This window comes from Pteropus medius, unplaced genomic scaffold (assembly GCF_902729225.1).
Source record: "Pteropus medius unplaced genomic scaffold, Ma_sr-lr_union100, whole genome shotgun sequence".
Taxonomy (NCBI): Eukaryota; Metazoa; Chordata; class Mammalia; order Chiroptera; family Pteropodidae; genus Pteropus; species Pteropus medius.
The window spans coordinates 14,591,998-14,606,766 of record NW_024344370.1 but is presented as its reverse complement, the minus strand read 5'-3'; the positions used below and the strand labels follow the sequence as shown (position 1 = coordinate 14,606,766).

Genomic DNA, 14,769 nt, shown 5'->3' with positions numbered 1-14,769 from the left:
GGACCATCCTTTTTTTTCTTGGTTCCAGTTCTGCCATGTGGTCCCGATCCTTGGATCCAAGAACATGGCTTCCCACCCTTTTCTTTCTGGCCTAGAATTGGTAGACACTTTGTGCTGTTGCTCCTCTCTGGGTGGCCTTATTATCTTTTGTTTGGCTTCTCAGCTCTCTCATTACCTGTACCCCTTTCTTCTAGATGTTTACCTTTACGAGCCAAAGGCTGCTTTCCAGAACACCTGACACACACTGGCCAAGTCTAGTTCTGGCCATTGGCGCATGCTTAGCCTGTGTTCCGAACAAGCTGGAGAATTAATGTTCCCAGAAGCAGCCACAACTCAGAAGAAGTGTAGATAGGTAAATACCCCGAGGCTGTTCTACACTGGCTGCTAAGGTTCAGTGCAGGACTGAGCTCTAGTTCCACACTGGGAATATGGTAATGCATCTTTATATTGGTTTCCTTCCCTTGCCTAGCTCACTACTTCTCTACTTGTAATTTCTGGAATCACCTTTTAGCTAAAGCACTTGCTTTGTCTCTCAGTTTCCTGGGGACCCCAACCAAGAAGCCTGTGTAACCTATTTCCTGCATCGAATTCTCTCTGCTCTAACTACCTGTGTGATTTCTGTTTCCCTGGTTAGGTGCCAACTGATAGGCCTGCACTTTGACATGAGACCCCTGCCATGCCCACCTTTCTATCCTGCTGGGAAGGAGAAGGACACCTGCCGGGCCACTGTTCCTCAGCCCCAAAAGGTAGGCTGGGGGCAAATTATGTAAATCGAGAACCTAACAGGGGCAGAGAATCACCATTACACTACATATGGCATCATTTAACAACTCAGCAAGGCTGATGGAAAGCATATGAATCTGGCGTTTGTACTTTTTATTCATTCAGGTACTGTACTATGGTTATTCACCCTTCTTGAAGGCAAATCTTAATGTCGTCTTATTTTTTTCTTTCTCAGGATTAAATAGGCCCATTCTAGTTCTCTGATACATGGGGCACCTGTCAAAGCAGGGAGCTGCCCAGAGCCTTGCGGTGTGTTTCTCAGTGCTGAGTTACTCCGTGGGTAGGCTACTCATGAGTATGGCACCAGAGTATTGGAGGGGAGTCTATATGTGATATTTTAAAACAAGCACTAAAGTAGCCATCGTGAGGAAAAGAAACGTAGAATTTTGTTGCCCTTCATGATGTTCGTTTTATGGCTTGTGTTGTGTTCCTTTTTCACATCTGTGCATCGTGTTGTATGACTATCAGCCCTGGGTAAGGATGGCTCCTGGACTTGTGTGCAGCAGCAGCCCTGGGAGAAGGAGGCATGAGCCTAATTTTGAAGCTGAGGGTCTCCATAGATTTCAAACAGGGGACATAGAAATCAAGACATTACCAGTGACTGCATGGCAACCTGACTCCTAGGGAGTCAAAGGAAGCAAAGATCTAAAACAAAAAACAAAAAAAACAAAAAAACAAACCAAAAAAAACCCCAAACATCCAAGGTGTTTGTTTAAAAAGAAGCCCTATGGTCAAAGGGAAGCAGGCTTGGTGAGAAGTACCCAGGAAAATCACCCATGACGGGTGTCAGCTCTGGGAGAGGCTGAGAAGAGAGGGCCATTGGCTTTCATAGCTCATTGCCGCAGAAGGAAGAGAAAAATAACATGATTAGCATGTCTCTCTACTTTCCTCGATTAAAATGACAGAAGCAGGCAATCTGCTGTTTGTGCAGAAAGGCCACTAGGAAGGAGGGAAGAGAGCATCTGTTCTGAGAAACTGCTGTTGAAAAATGCAAGAAGTACACAAAGCAAAGGAGGAACTCTCCACAGTGCAGGCCACTGGCTCGGAAAACAGGGAGAACTGGAGAGGCGCCCGCTGGAAAAGCCTCAGGTTGCCCTGGTCCGGTCTGCAGTGGGGCTCTGTGGTCCTAGGATCCCACAGAGGGCGGGCCGGCGTGTCTTTCTTGCAGAGCTGTGGCTCTTGGCGGTGGTCCCTGGCTCCGAATGCCTTTCGTAAAGAGGGAAGTGCCATCCCATCCCCATCTTTGTGGCCAGTATCCTCACCCTCACTGACCAGTGCTCTTCATTTTTAGAATGAGTTACCATGCCTGCCCTCACACCTCCTCCCCCATTCTCTGTCCACGGGGTGATGGTAACTCTTTTTGTTGGAATATAAGGCAAGCCAGTGTCTCCAATGGGATGAGATCACTCTGAACTCCCCAAGTTTGAAAGGCCTGCATGTATTTAGAAGAATTAGGGACCTCAATCAAAGATGCCAGCAAAAGCGCTTGCCCCTGAGCCAAACTATCTGAGGCCCCGAGAGTTACACTTGGCCTCCAAACCCTCCCTCTCTAGGAGAAAGCAGTCAGGTGAAAAGCAAAGTACCCTCAACAGGCACCTCGGGATGCCTTTGATATTCAGATTAACCACCTGGAAGGCTGTTGGTCAGAGGGATGTAGTGTGACTCTTGTAGGAGGTATCTTTCCAGTGATGTGAATATTCTACCCCTGTTAATTTGTAGACCACAAGATTGTAAGGTGTGTGGACAGCAGCCACCTGTGCATTCTTGTGTGATTAGCTTAATGCTATTCTCATAGTAGATACTTGATCAATATTTAAATTTGTGAGTAATTGGCCCTCAGGTCTTGCCTTCACTCTCAGTTACATTAAACCAGCCTTGTAAATAACCAAAAATTGAACAATCTTCTTTCCCGAGTCCCAGGAGCTTTTTCCCTTGCTACTCACCTGGTATGAGGGATCACTTTCAAACCTAGTTTCTCACAGTAAAATGGGAGTAATAACAGAGGCTTTTTACAATGATTTAATGAAGTCAGGCATATGAAATGGCACAGAATCTAATGATTGCTGTTATTATTATTAATATATAGTTATTTCCTAGATGAAGCATATTTTCTCTAGGAATCCTGTGAGCAAGATGGGAGCTCTCTGGCTCTCCCCTTTTAAAGAAAAGAGGGCACTCTACAAATGTGGCTGATGCAAAAGGGACCCGGTGGTATTCACACTGATATTCCATCGGCTCCTGGCAGCGCTTTCTCAGTGATGAAGCACTTGCATTCCATGCCTATCTGCAAATCCAGTGGTATCCACAGACACATACCTTGCCTTCTCTGGCCTAACGTTGACAATTCCTTGAGAGAACTGCCTGCAGCCCTGCCTTGGGTTGGAATGGGTACTGCCGTTTGCTCTGGGCTTGCTTTTACATCGAGATGACTTTTCGAGTTCCAGGCTGGGGAGATTATTAGCAGAGGCAAAGGGAAGATTCATCGGTATATCTGTGCTCTGTGAAGCCACAAAACCCACATCCAGCTCCCAGCTTCATCTCATCTGCAAGTTCAAGAGGCGAGAGATCAGCCAGGATGACTTTGGTCCTGTGACCCACCTTTGCTGAATTACATTACCACTAATGTTCCATTCTAGCCTTTTAATATCAAGGGCTAATGAAATAACTGTCATCTGAAGAATGTTTATGAGTCTTCTGTAAAACCCTCACAGAACACATTATTGTTATTGACAGTATTGATATCCTTCATCCCAGCTCTAGTAACAATATCTGACATTCGTAACGTGTTCGGCAGAGTAAGTCACGTTACAGATGAATAAATGAGGTGAGAGAGCTGAATAAATGGTGCGAGGCTGAGCTGAGCCTCAGGCCCAGGCGTTCCAGGTGTTCAAGCTCTATATCCTCCTGTCCCTTTGGACCACACTGGCCAGTATGCTGTTCTGTTTAGAGAGTCCTTTAAGAATTAGGACCGGGAAAAAGCTTTAATTACCTGTGTCCTTGTGTCAGATAATCTTTTCCTTTGGCTTTGGGCTGCCAAGGAGTTCAGAAGCCAGTGTAAAGATCAACGACAACCATATCAATCTAAGCTTTTGGAATTAAAACTTCCCCATACCTTTCTATTTCTTTTGATTTTTCATTTCTATTTTAATGGTCTGATTGTGTGTGCCCTTTATTTTATGCTATTCTATCCTTTTGTAAAATAAATTTTACAAAATATTTTTGTAAAAATTTACGAACGACAAATCAATCAGCCACTACAGGTTTATCCAATAGGAAAAAGGACCTCAGGACTTTTATGTTTAGTTGCTCTGCTCTCTGTTCAGATCTGTCCAGAGTGGGGTTGCCAGATAAAATACAGGACACCCAGTTAAGTTTGAATTTTGTATAAATAATGAATAATTTTTTTATAAATACGTCTCGAATATTGCATACTAATTTTTTATACTAAAAATTATTCATTGTTCATCTGAAATTCAAATTTAACTGGACGTCCTATATTTTATCTGTTAAATCTGGCAACCCTAATTCAGAGTGCCAAAGATCCTACATATGTAACTTGCTTTTGTACCTCTGCATAAAATAGCTAAGGATAAAGGTCCAAAATTAAAATAAGTTTGTAATAATAGTTAAAAATCCTAAAGATGAGCTGGACACAATTAAAATCAAATTTTGAACAACTGGACTTAGAAACATTTAGGTTCACTGGCCAGAAGTTCATTGTCCATGCCCGGAGGCGGCATACTCTCCTGAGGCTGGATCTGACTTCGGCTGGGAACCCTTGAAGGCCACATGGACCTGCCTATGATTTCCCAGGAGTTGTCGAGCAGCACTTGACTGGACTGGACTGGACTGGCCTCTCCATGATATACCAATACAAGTTTTGGCTAGTTTTCCCAACCTTTGCTGGGAATTTTTAAATCGCAAATTTAACTCCTTCCTCCATGTAAAAGAGGCCAAATTTTTTCTCTGCCCCAAGCAAAAATGTTAGCCTGTTACCTCTGGGATCCCTGGGTTTATGTTATAGGAGCTCCCAGAGTTCTCTCATGTCTCCTCTCTGCTCCCCTCATCGTGGTCTGCAGCCCTCATTCACATGAAGGGTGCCTGGCTGCTGCGACATGCTAAGTGAGCAAAGTGGGCAAGGCTGCTGGCTCCCTCTGCCACTGGGCCCCCAAGCCTGAGACTCCATGAGACGACGGTATAGTTCCCATTTCCTCTGGCCTCACCACCCTGCTCCAGGGGAAATGGAGAGGATCATCTTTCCTGAACTCTGTCCCACAGCTAACATGTGGCCTTGTTTGGACCTCAGGACAGCAGCAACTTCTGCCTTTTCCTGGAGTCCTCTCCACAGGGCTTAAATGACCTATCCCTTGGGGCCTGGCAGGGGACAGATACTTCGTGTCTGTTTTCTTTCTTCTAGAGAGAGCAGTACTCAAAGGTTCATCTCTATAACAATAAAAGCCCTCATGCAAATCAGCTATGATATGGACTGGTCTTGAAGCTTTTCTAACAGTTTGATAGATAAGCATAAAGTTAACTGAAGTTCAGTGGGGAGCAGGCCCAAAAGCTCACACCGTGATCCTCTTGGCACAAACCATGTCTGACAAGGGGACACAAGATGACCTTTGAGAGGTTGTGGTTAAATCCTAATCTGTTTAAATCTGTGTTTCAAGGACATTGGTACAAAAGGACATTAGACTGCCCGTCAGACACTATTTACCGTTCCACTTGATGCTGCTCTTTTGGGAACATGAAGTCCCAGATTTTTCAAGTTTCCCCCAACTATGCCATCAGCCAACAATCAAAACTGCTGAAGGAGTAATCCTGTATCCAGGGACAAAGTGTCCGCTGAATAAGAGTGTGTGCTCCCCACTGAAGACAAAGATAATCAGTGGCTAACATCAGGCCTTTACGGGGCACCCTCCAGTGGTCTCTCTTTATCCTCCTGTGCTCTTCTGTCTCCCCTCGTATACAGGTTATGGATAATGGTGCCAGCCGAACACTTAGAGAGTCCATCTCCAGGTGCTAGAAGTTCACTTCTCAGTTCCAGTGCTCTGGCTTGGCTTTGCCCAGAAGGTGTCCTTGAGTGTCTTTGTTCCATGTTCCGACCTAATGACACTGAAAGGGATAGCCACATGAAGCATTTGTCCTTCCTACGCAAGGTGCCCCTGAGTTTCTCAGTGAGGTTTACTCAAGTGAATCTACAGCCTCAATGATAATACATATGCCCCAAGTACTGGGTTGGAAGCCCCTGGAGGACAGGTTCCCCCAAAAGCAGATCTTGAGACAAGGATTTGGGGACAAGCAGTTTATTTAGGAAATGACCTCGAGAAGCCCAGTGAGGGATTAAGGAAGTGAGATAGGGAATGGAAGAGCGACAATAGAGGGAGTATTAATGACGTTTCCACTGTGGATTCAAAAACTGGGGCTCAGTTCTGCTGGGGAGCCTTGGATAGTCTGTAAAATGCACACCTCACATTGTCCTACAAAAAAAAAAAAAAAAAAAAACAGAGAAGTGGGACGTTTATCCACTAACTTCCTCCCCTCGTGGGCTGAGGGACTCTCCTGTACATAGGCCAAGCATGCCATGGCCAGAGAACACCCTGAGGCACTGAGAGGCTAGAAACATTTGTCCTGGACAGGAGCTGTCTGCAGGTGACCATGGGCAGCCTATGGGCGGGGCATCAATAGCTTCTGCTGCAAGGACTGTGTGTTCTTCCTCTCTGCATCTTCAGCACCTAGACAGCACCTGACACTTAATAGATGTTCAAAAACATTCGTTGGCTGAGCAGATGAAGGAGCAGAGAGCACATGTGTACAAGTAGAGTTTAATGGTTCAGCAAATTCTGCTCAATTGTCAAAAACCATTTGGGTCCTTTGGGAAAGACCTCAAATGACAATGACAGTGGTTAATAGTGGGCATGTCAAGATAATCTGCTATCAGTTTGAAGTCCTTGACCAGAGTAAATGGGGAAGAACAAGCATGGCTATCTAACCCAAACCAAGAAGGGGAGTCTCCCTGTAAAGCACCTTGGAAATTATAAAATGGATGTAAATATAAAATATTATTATCATCTCTTTTCCTGGATGTTTCTGGGCATAGGGGACTCAGAACCCCCACTGGGCTGCCCATTTCATTATGATATGGCTCTACCAGTTAGACAAGTCTTTTTATAATGAACCAAAGTTTCTGTCCCAGTTGCTCATTGGTTTCCCAGGTGAGAAAATGCACCTGACCCTTCACCAGAGTCTCAAACTTCCTCTTTTTTTCTTTTTATTCACATCTTCCTCCTCTCCCATAATTTAACAACTCGACCATAGTCTCATGCTAGCATGCAATCTCTCTATTAGTCCCTAATGTAGTTTCTGTTGTTTGTTTTGAAATTGGGCCAATCGGGCAGTATTTTGGCGGGGAAAAATGAGGCTATTTGACTAAAAGACAAAGATGGGTTTCTGCAGGCACACAAGAAACTGTAGGGTACAGTCTTATTTTCCAGTTATTTTGTAAATATTTAAATTTGATGCCATTTCTAACGATAATTGGTCTGTGGGTGACTGTGAAGAAGGTTAAAAGGACACACTTTACTGAATCGCAGAAATTTTATATTGCACAGTCAATGTATAGAGGGCAATGTATAGAGGATAATGGTCACACTGCATTTGCATAGGTGAAGATGGAAATTTTCCCATGTATGCTAGGTGGAATGGATGCCTAGCCTGGAAAAGTAGGAGGAACAAATAATTGACAAGGCATTTTACTATTGCTGCAATAAAAAAAAAATAGTGACTGATATTTATTAAATCCATATCAGACACTGAGCATTCCAGAACTTTACATGTATTATCTTGTTTAATAACTACAACACCCCTAAGAGATAAAATAATAACTAACACTTATGTATCACTTACCAAGTTCTTTACACCGACCCCATGCTTTAGACACTATTATTGTCCCTGTTTTGCAGATAAGGAAACTAAGGCACAGAGAGGATGAGGAAAGCCATTCCAAGTCAAGCTAGTAAACGGTAGAGCCTGAATTTAAATGTAAACGGCTGGAAATCAGAGTCTAGCTCTTATGCACAATGCTCTATAGCATTTTTATACACATTTTGCAGGTGAGGAATTTAAGGTGTAGAACTATGGGCCACAAGAAAAAAAAATGTTTGTTGTTTAAGCCACAGTCTATAGAATTTTCGTTATGGAACCCTGAACCGATTAAGACAAACTCTACCATAACAACCTAAATCAGTGTATTGCCTAACTTCCAGGTAAAGAAATCTAGCTCAAAGCAGAGAACCTCTCAGCTGATGGGACCCTTCGGCACTCTAACACAGGTCTAGCTCTTCCATTAAGAAGTCCCAGCCAGCTGGCCCATTGTGATGCTGCCATTCCGTCAAGTCCCAGTACAGAACTCCACAGGGAACCATAAGCGCCCAGCTTTTCTCTCCTGAAAATAGATAGAGTCAGCTTTGCAGAAAGGAGACCAATTTAGATGAAACATGGTGCCCGTTATTCTCTGTGAAGACTGTTCTTAGGTGAGGTATTGGAAGTCCAGGGAAGTGGTATCTCTCCTTGTTCCTGCTCATTATCTTGTAGGGGCTTGAAACAAAAGAAATTGCTAAAGTGTTTAAATCATGCCAAAGGGTTTTCCCGAGCTTTAGACTGGGAGCCAGGAGGCTTGAGCCCTAGTCCGGGCTCTGCTGTTAACCAGCTGTATGTGCCTAGTAAGCCCCTTAACTTCTCGAGTCCCAGGCTCCTGATTCCTTATAAAGTCTTACTGGTGATAAACATATTTTATGTGAAAACATTTCAGGAAGTTTGGGGCCCTAAAATACATAGGATATCTGAGACTCCTACTGTGACCCTTGACAGTGCCCCAGGGCTATTTATATCTGAGGGCCATAATCCCTTCGTGACTTGCCTCTTCGCTGAGTTTATTCGGGAGAGCACCTGTTCACTTGTTCCAGGGCCAAAATGAGATTTAAAAGGACCTATTGTATTAACATAGTGTTTTCAAGTTTCAAAAACACTTTCACACACATCATTTCAATTAATCCTCATAACACCTCTTTGAAATAGGCAGAGCAAGTATCATTCTTATCCATTTTAGGGATGAGGGAACCAAGACTCAGAGTCCAGGAGCGTTTCACATTTTTTGACTCCTATCAACTAACTCCCCAGCTGCTCTGTCTACTTCCCCTAAGGTTCACATGTCAGTTTTTCAGATCCTTCTTCATCCTCTGTAACTTCCAGATTAGAGCCTAGAAGCATGGATTGATCTTCCCACCCCACCCTACAGACAAATGTTTTCTCTTGCACCTTTTAATCTTAGGTTGTCTATAATTCTTTATCTGGGAGGAAAAGGAAAATCTTAGCTTTTCCATAAGCATATATTTCCTGTCTACTCTACACTTGTTATTCTGTCCATTCTCATCCTTCTTCCCTTCCTTTTACTCTTTGTCACTATGAAAATCATTTATCTATCTATCTATCTATATCTATCTATCTATCTATCTATCTATCTATCTATCTATCTATCTATCTATCTATCTATCTATCTATCTATCTATCAAATATTCCCCAAGTCCCTGCTTTTGCAGGGCACTGTTTAGATACTTAGTACTGAAGTTAGCAAGTACATGCAAGGTACTTTAGAGTTGGTGGGGGCAGCTGTTTGCATTTTTAAGCGGTGATTCTGTTTTATGATGGCCCTGTATTCTCTACATTTTTAATTTTCAGTCTTGGATTGTATATTACACAAGGATGGATCCCTGCATTTTTGAACTCACTTCTATTCTAGTTGGTACATGAAGTGAGATACCTCAATAGGGCGTTTTTGTCTAAATCTGTGATTTCCACTGATATCAAAAACCAGGACTGGTAAAAACGTAAAAACAAAACAAAACTTTTGTTTCGGTCTCAAAAAAAAAAAAATAGCTGAAGAAATAGTGGCAAAAACAATCATTTTAATTATTGAATGGTATATGTTCTTCAGTCATTATTTCTAACACTACAGAGATTCTCCTACATTCAGCTGCTGGGTTAATGGAAAATTTCTGCTAAGAACCAGCTACATTTACAAATGCTCATTTGTGCATCTGCTTCACGCAGCCCGTAGTGAAGTGTGAGTTCAAGACCTTCTTAATTCATTACTCGATAACTTATTGATTCTGAAAGCTACAGACTCTCTGCCTTGTCATCATTTTCATAAAGCATTCCTCAGGGTAGTGTTCACTGTAAAATATTGAGCTTATTAAGAGTTTTGGGGCCTCTGATTAACTTTCACAGCAAAAGCTATGTTAAGTAAATTAGGTACCAAATAAATCTAAAATGATTGTGGAAAGTCATCAGCTAAATTAAAACACTGACTGCTCACATAACAAGATGCGAAGCAATGATAATTAAGAAAAATAATCACCTTCGCTGCTGACCCCCAGTGAAGTAACTCCCAAGGCATCTGTTTTCTAAAAGACAAATCATGCTATTTTGTTCTGCTGTGAAGGGGAAGAGGGGGCCAGGGGTCCCTTTCTTTATTTCAGTATTCACTCTGTCGCCTAATCCAGAGAATTATGTTTGGGGAATAATCTTGTTTGCAGCAGGACAGAATTACCTAAGATCTCTTACAGCCCTGTGTGTGGCACACTCACAACCTTCTTCTCCCTGCTTTCCTCTCTTGAAGAGGCAAGAAAACTTAAAAATTCACCTTTTTAGACTCCTTTACAGGTAGGAATGATCATGTGACCCAGTTTTGGCCAGTGAGCTGTGAGCGGAGTCACTGGATACAGGTTCTGGGAAAACTTTTCAAAAGGGATAGATGTGACTGGTATGACCAACCTGCCTTGGCTCCCCTACCCTTCTGTCTTCTTCCTGCTTGGAAGACAATCGGATCAGGATGCCCGACTGGAAGTGCAGCAACCATGTTTGAAGGATGGCAGAACAGGGAGCCCAATGGAGTCCAGGTTGTCTACTGGGTGCCTTCTTATTGAGAGAAGAACCCTTATCTGTTTAAATCATTGTCAACAGGGTTTTGTTGTTTGCCATTAAACACAAACCTAATTTTAGGTGTTTTTAGCTTAGAGGTTGATTCTCAGCAGTGTTGTTGGGTTTAGTAGAAGTAAAACACCACCACCAACAACAGCATTTATCCTTCAGGATAACAACTTACATGAGGAATTTTCAGACATGAACTCCTTTGGAGAACTCAGGGTCAGACCCATGACTATGGGCCCAGTGTAAGCGATGTTCTCATCTGGCCCTTCAATCTCTCAATCTAGTGACAATTCTCTTCGGAGATAAACTTCCATCAATCCCAGTGGATTTATTGAGAAGCGGGATTATATCTTCCTTGATGGCTTCTTGGAATGATGCATCTGTGTTGCTTTCTTGGGATCAAGTATTTAAAGCCCTCTTGCTCCAAGGAATGCTTCTAAAGGTATAAAAACAAGTTGAGGTTTCCTGACTATACTGCTTTCACCTATCATACTTTGGTTCTTTCATACGGTCCTGAAAAATGGAGCAATGATAAGAGGTAAACTGAGACACAGAAGAGAAGGAAGAAGGGAGAACGAGAGGACGATGAACCTTAACTCCTGTTGAATATGGTCTCCTAGGTCGCAGTTTGTTTGCCATTCCCACCCTGCCCCCACCCCACCCCAAACGTATACTTTGGACAGTCCTTGATCATTCAAGTAAAAGAACAACAGTGGTAAATTGATGAAGTGAATCGTAATACCTCTGCTTGCTTCCTCTTTGCATTGTGTGTCTCCATAGAAATATGATTAACTTTTCTTTCTGTCAAAGGGCTCATTTTATACATTTCAGGAGATTTTTTTTATACTTAATTGTGGGGCATACTAGAATTTGGTTATATTCTTTTTTGAGATATGATTTATTCCATTTTCTCAACAAATATTTATTGAACACTGTATTATTTATGTATTACTCTATAAAATAGTACTGTAAAACTTAGTAGCCTAAAATAAGAATTTATTACCTCACATAGTGTATGAGTGTCAAGAATTCAGGAGCAATTTGTTTGGTAATTCTGGTTGCGGTCTAGGTATCAGTGGGGCTGCAGTCATCTGAAGGCTTGACAGGTGCTGAGAGATCCACTTCCAAGATTTCTCACTCACATGGCTATTGGCAGGAGGCCTCAATTCTTCACAAGCTGTTCATCGGAGGCCTCCCTCGTCTGTGCTCTTCCTTCTCAGAATGACTCTCAATGGCTCTTGGCTCTCCCCCTGAGTCATTTTTCATTTTCCACAAAGGCAGCCCCTGTGTGCAGCGGCATGGTTTTCTCAGCTCGTGTTCTCCTGTAGAAGTTTGGGAGTCTAGAGTTACTTCTGCTGTTGTACCATCTCTGCCGCTTTTGATACAAGCTGGCCATATTTCTGACCATGCAGTCTGTGGGTCTGGTAAAACTCTGTGGGTTTTTTTTTTTTTTTTGTAATTCTATTGGGGTTCATTCCATTAGATAAAAACCACATCCACAAATTGCTTCAAAATAAGCCCTTCTCTATTTGTGCTTCTCTGAGATTATTGGGGAACAACATCCATAAACATTTTAGAAGACTTATTGTTTGACTGAATAGTTCTCCAAGCACAACCTTGGATTTTTCTTAGATCTTAAAGGATTTTATAGTCAATTCCTTGGCTTCATCTTTAGACCATGTTTTTTCTGAGGGTTTGCTCAGAAGACTTTGCTAGAAGGGGCAAAGTGGGAAACTTTAAATATAACACTGCCTGGGTTCTTTTTGTTTCTTGATCCTTCCTTTAGCTTATCTCTCTCCTCTTACATTTTACTATAAGCAGCAAGAAGAAACCAGGCAGAACCTTCAGCATTCTGACTGGAGATCTCCTTAGGTAGATCAACCAGTTCATTAGATATATTTTCTATTTTACACTGTTTCTATCATTGCCATGTCATAAGAAGGTGTCTTTGGGTGAGGCCAAGAGGCCTCAGTCATAGGTCTGCTGGAGTGTCCTTGTGACATGGCAGAGGCTTCTCCTAGAGTGAGTGAACTAAGAGGGAGCAAGACAAAGCTGAAATGTCTTTTGTGACCTAGCCTCAAATGTCACACATTATAACTTCCTCAATAGCCTATTGGTGGCAGATGTCAACCCTATTCCATATGGGAAGAAACTACAAGTGGGTATGAATACCAGAAGGTAAGGATCTTTGGGGTCTACCACAAACACTTACCAAGTCCAAGGTTCTATGCAGGGAGCAACTGGGGACAGAAGAAAATGTCCCTTCACTCAAGGAACTTATACTCTAACTTGGGTATTAGACACATGCACAAATAATGTGGAAAATATTATTGAATTATATAACCAAATTGTTGAGACTATAAGGAAAAAGCCCTCAGTTGATGCATTTCTGTATTTATTTCTTCTGCTAGTTTGTAAACTCTTGGCAGGGCATCACTCATCTTTATTCTCCACAGGGCTCAGCTCAGGGCCTTGCCAAAATTGATGTTTAGTCAATATTTCCTGAGCAAACAAAACCCTGAAGCAGGATCAAGGAAAACTGAAAACTAAGAATAGACCATTGGGTCTAATGAATACATTTCTAATTATTTTAATTTTCTCTAAAAATAATTTTAGGAGACTATTGGCATAAAATCGATATTAGAAGGAGTTAAGGAGGTGATGAGAGTAAATCAAGTTGGGCAGTAAAAGAAAAAATAGAGATCGGTTTCCTTTAAGAGGAATTGACCAAAAGATTTTTTTTCTAAGTTTAAGGGAAAATTGGGCATTTTGCTAGGCATTTTTCTAGAGTGGCATCAGAAAGAAAAGAGAAAATGGAACTGAAGAGAACGTTGGTAATTGATGGAACAACGTCCCAGGAAGAGCACAAATGGAGGACTGGACTTTGAAAAGAAAACGAACCTTTCTTCCTTTGAAAAAGGATTGAAGATCCAAAGACATTTTAGAGTGAAGAAAAGGGAAGTTTTATTGTGTCACATTTAATGACTTTGATTGTTTTTCAGTGAAGTTAGGGCAAAATCATTCTACAGACTGAGGGGCTCAAGAGGGGAGGTAAGCTTGAGGACACTGGAAGGTGGAAGAGCTGTTGGAAAGAACTTGAGAGGGAGTGATCCCAACTCCTGGTCGGTAGAGAGGAGCCAGCTGAAGCTACATTGTCTGGGTCTGTGGGAGAGCCAGTGTGCATGGTGGCATGATGCCCTCCGGCTTCACTAAGCAGGCTAAGAGCAGAAGGACAGAAAATGGATGGAAAATAACAGCTGCCCACACACATGGCCATAGTGGGGAATCTCGGGAGACTTGGGCCATTTGATTCCCACCCTGACTGATTGTTCCCATTACATGGTGTAATTTCTTTCCTTTGAAAATCACCATGAACTTTGGGCTGGGAAGAAATGGCATAATCTGTCACTTAGATGTGTGGTTGTAATGGGGAAAATATGGAAAGAGTTTGAAATCTTTTTAACGATTTTTAACATGAACGATTTAAGATGCAGTTACTGATTAGCACTGCTTCAGATCAAATAAATGATGTCAACATCCTCTTTATAATTCAGCCCACGGGAAATAAACACTTAGTTTTCACAATCTTCCATAGATAGGTCTTATAACGAACTACATAAAGCCAACTGCGTTTTATGAGGGATATTCTCAAGAGTATAGAAAATAGTACTGGACTAGGGTTTAGAAGACCTGGGTTCAATTCCAGCTCTGCCACTATTTATGTGACTGACCCTGTGCAAGTCACTTAATCACCCCTGGGCCTTAATCATTCATCTGTAAAATAAGACATTGGGTTAGATGCTCTCTAATGCTTTCTAGCTCTAACATTTCATGGTTCTATGGTTTTCAGCCCATCAAATCACCTAGATTTTCTTCTGTGAATGTCACACAAGTTGGACACTAGGGGTCACATTTAGATAACCACTCGCAAATATATCTGTCTGCATATTGTAAACACGCCCCATTTTCTTCAATAGATGGCCCTCAGCAGCTAGATGA

General features: G+C 42.2%; 1 protein-coding gene across 8 annotated transcripts in view; it reads left to right on the top strand.

Moving 5' to 3' along the window:
• Positions 1-14,769, top strand: part of ZNF366 (zinc finger protein 366) — a 268,862-nt gene that overhangs the window by 139,444 nt on the left and 114,649 nt on the right. For all 8 annotated transcript variants that reach the window (XM_039870188.1, XM_039870182.1, XM_039870187.1 and 5 more), the window contains one exon: positions 635-746. The gene's annotated coding sequence lies outside the window, so the exon portion shown is untranslated. The remainder of the gene's footprint in view (positions 1-634; positions 747-14,769) is intronic.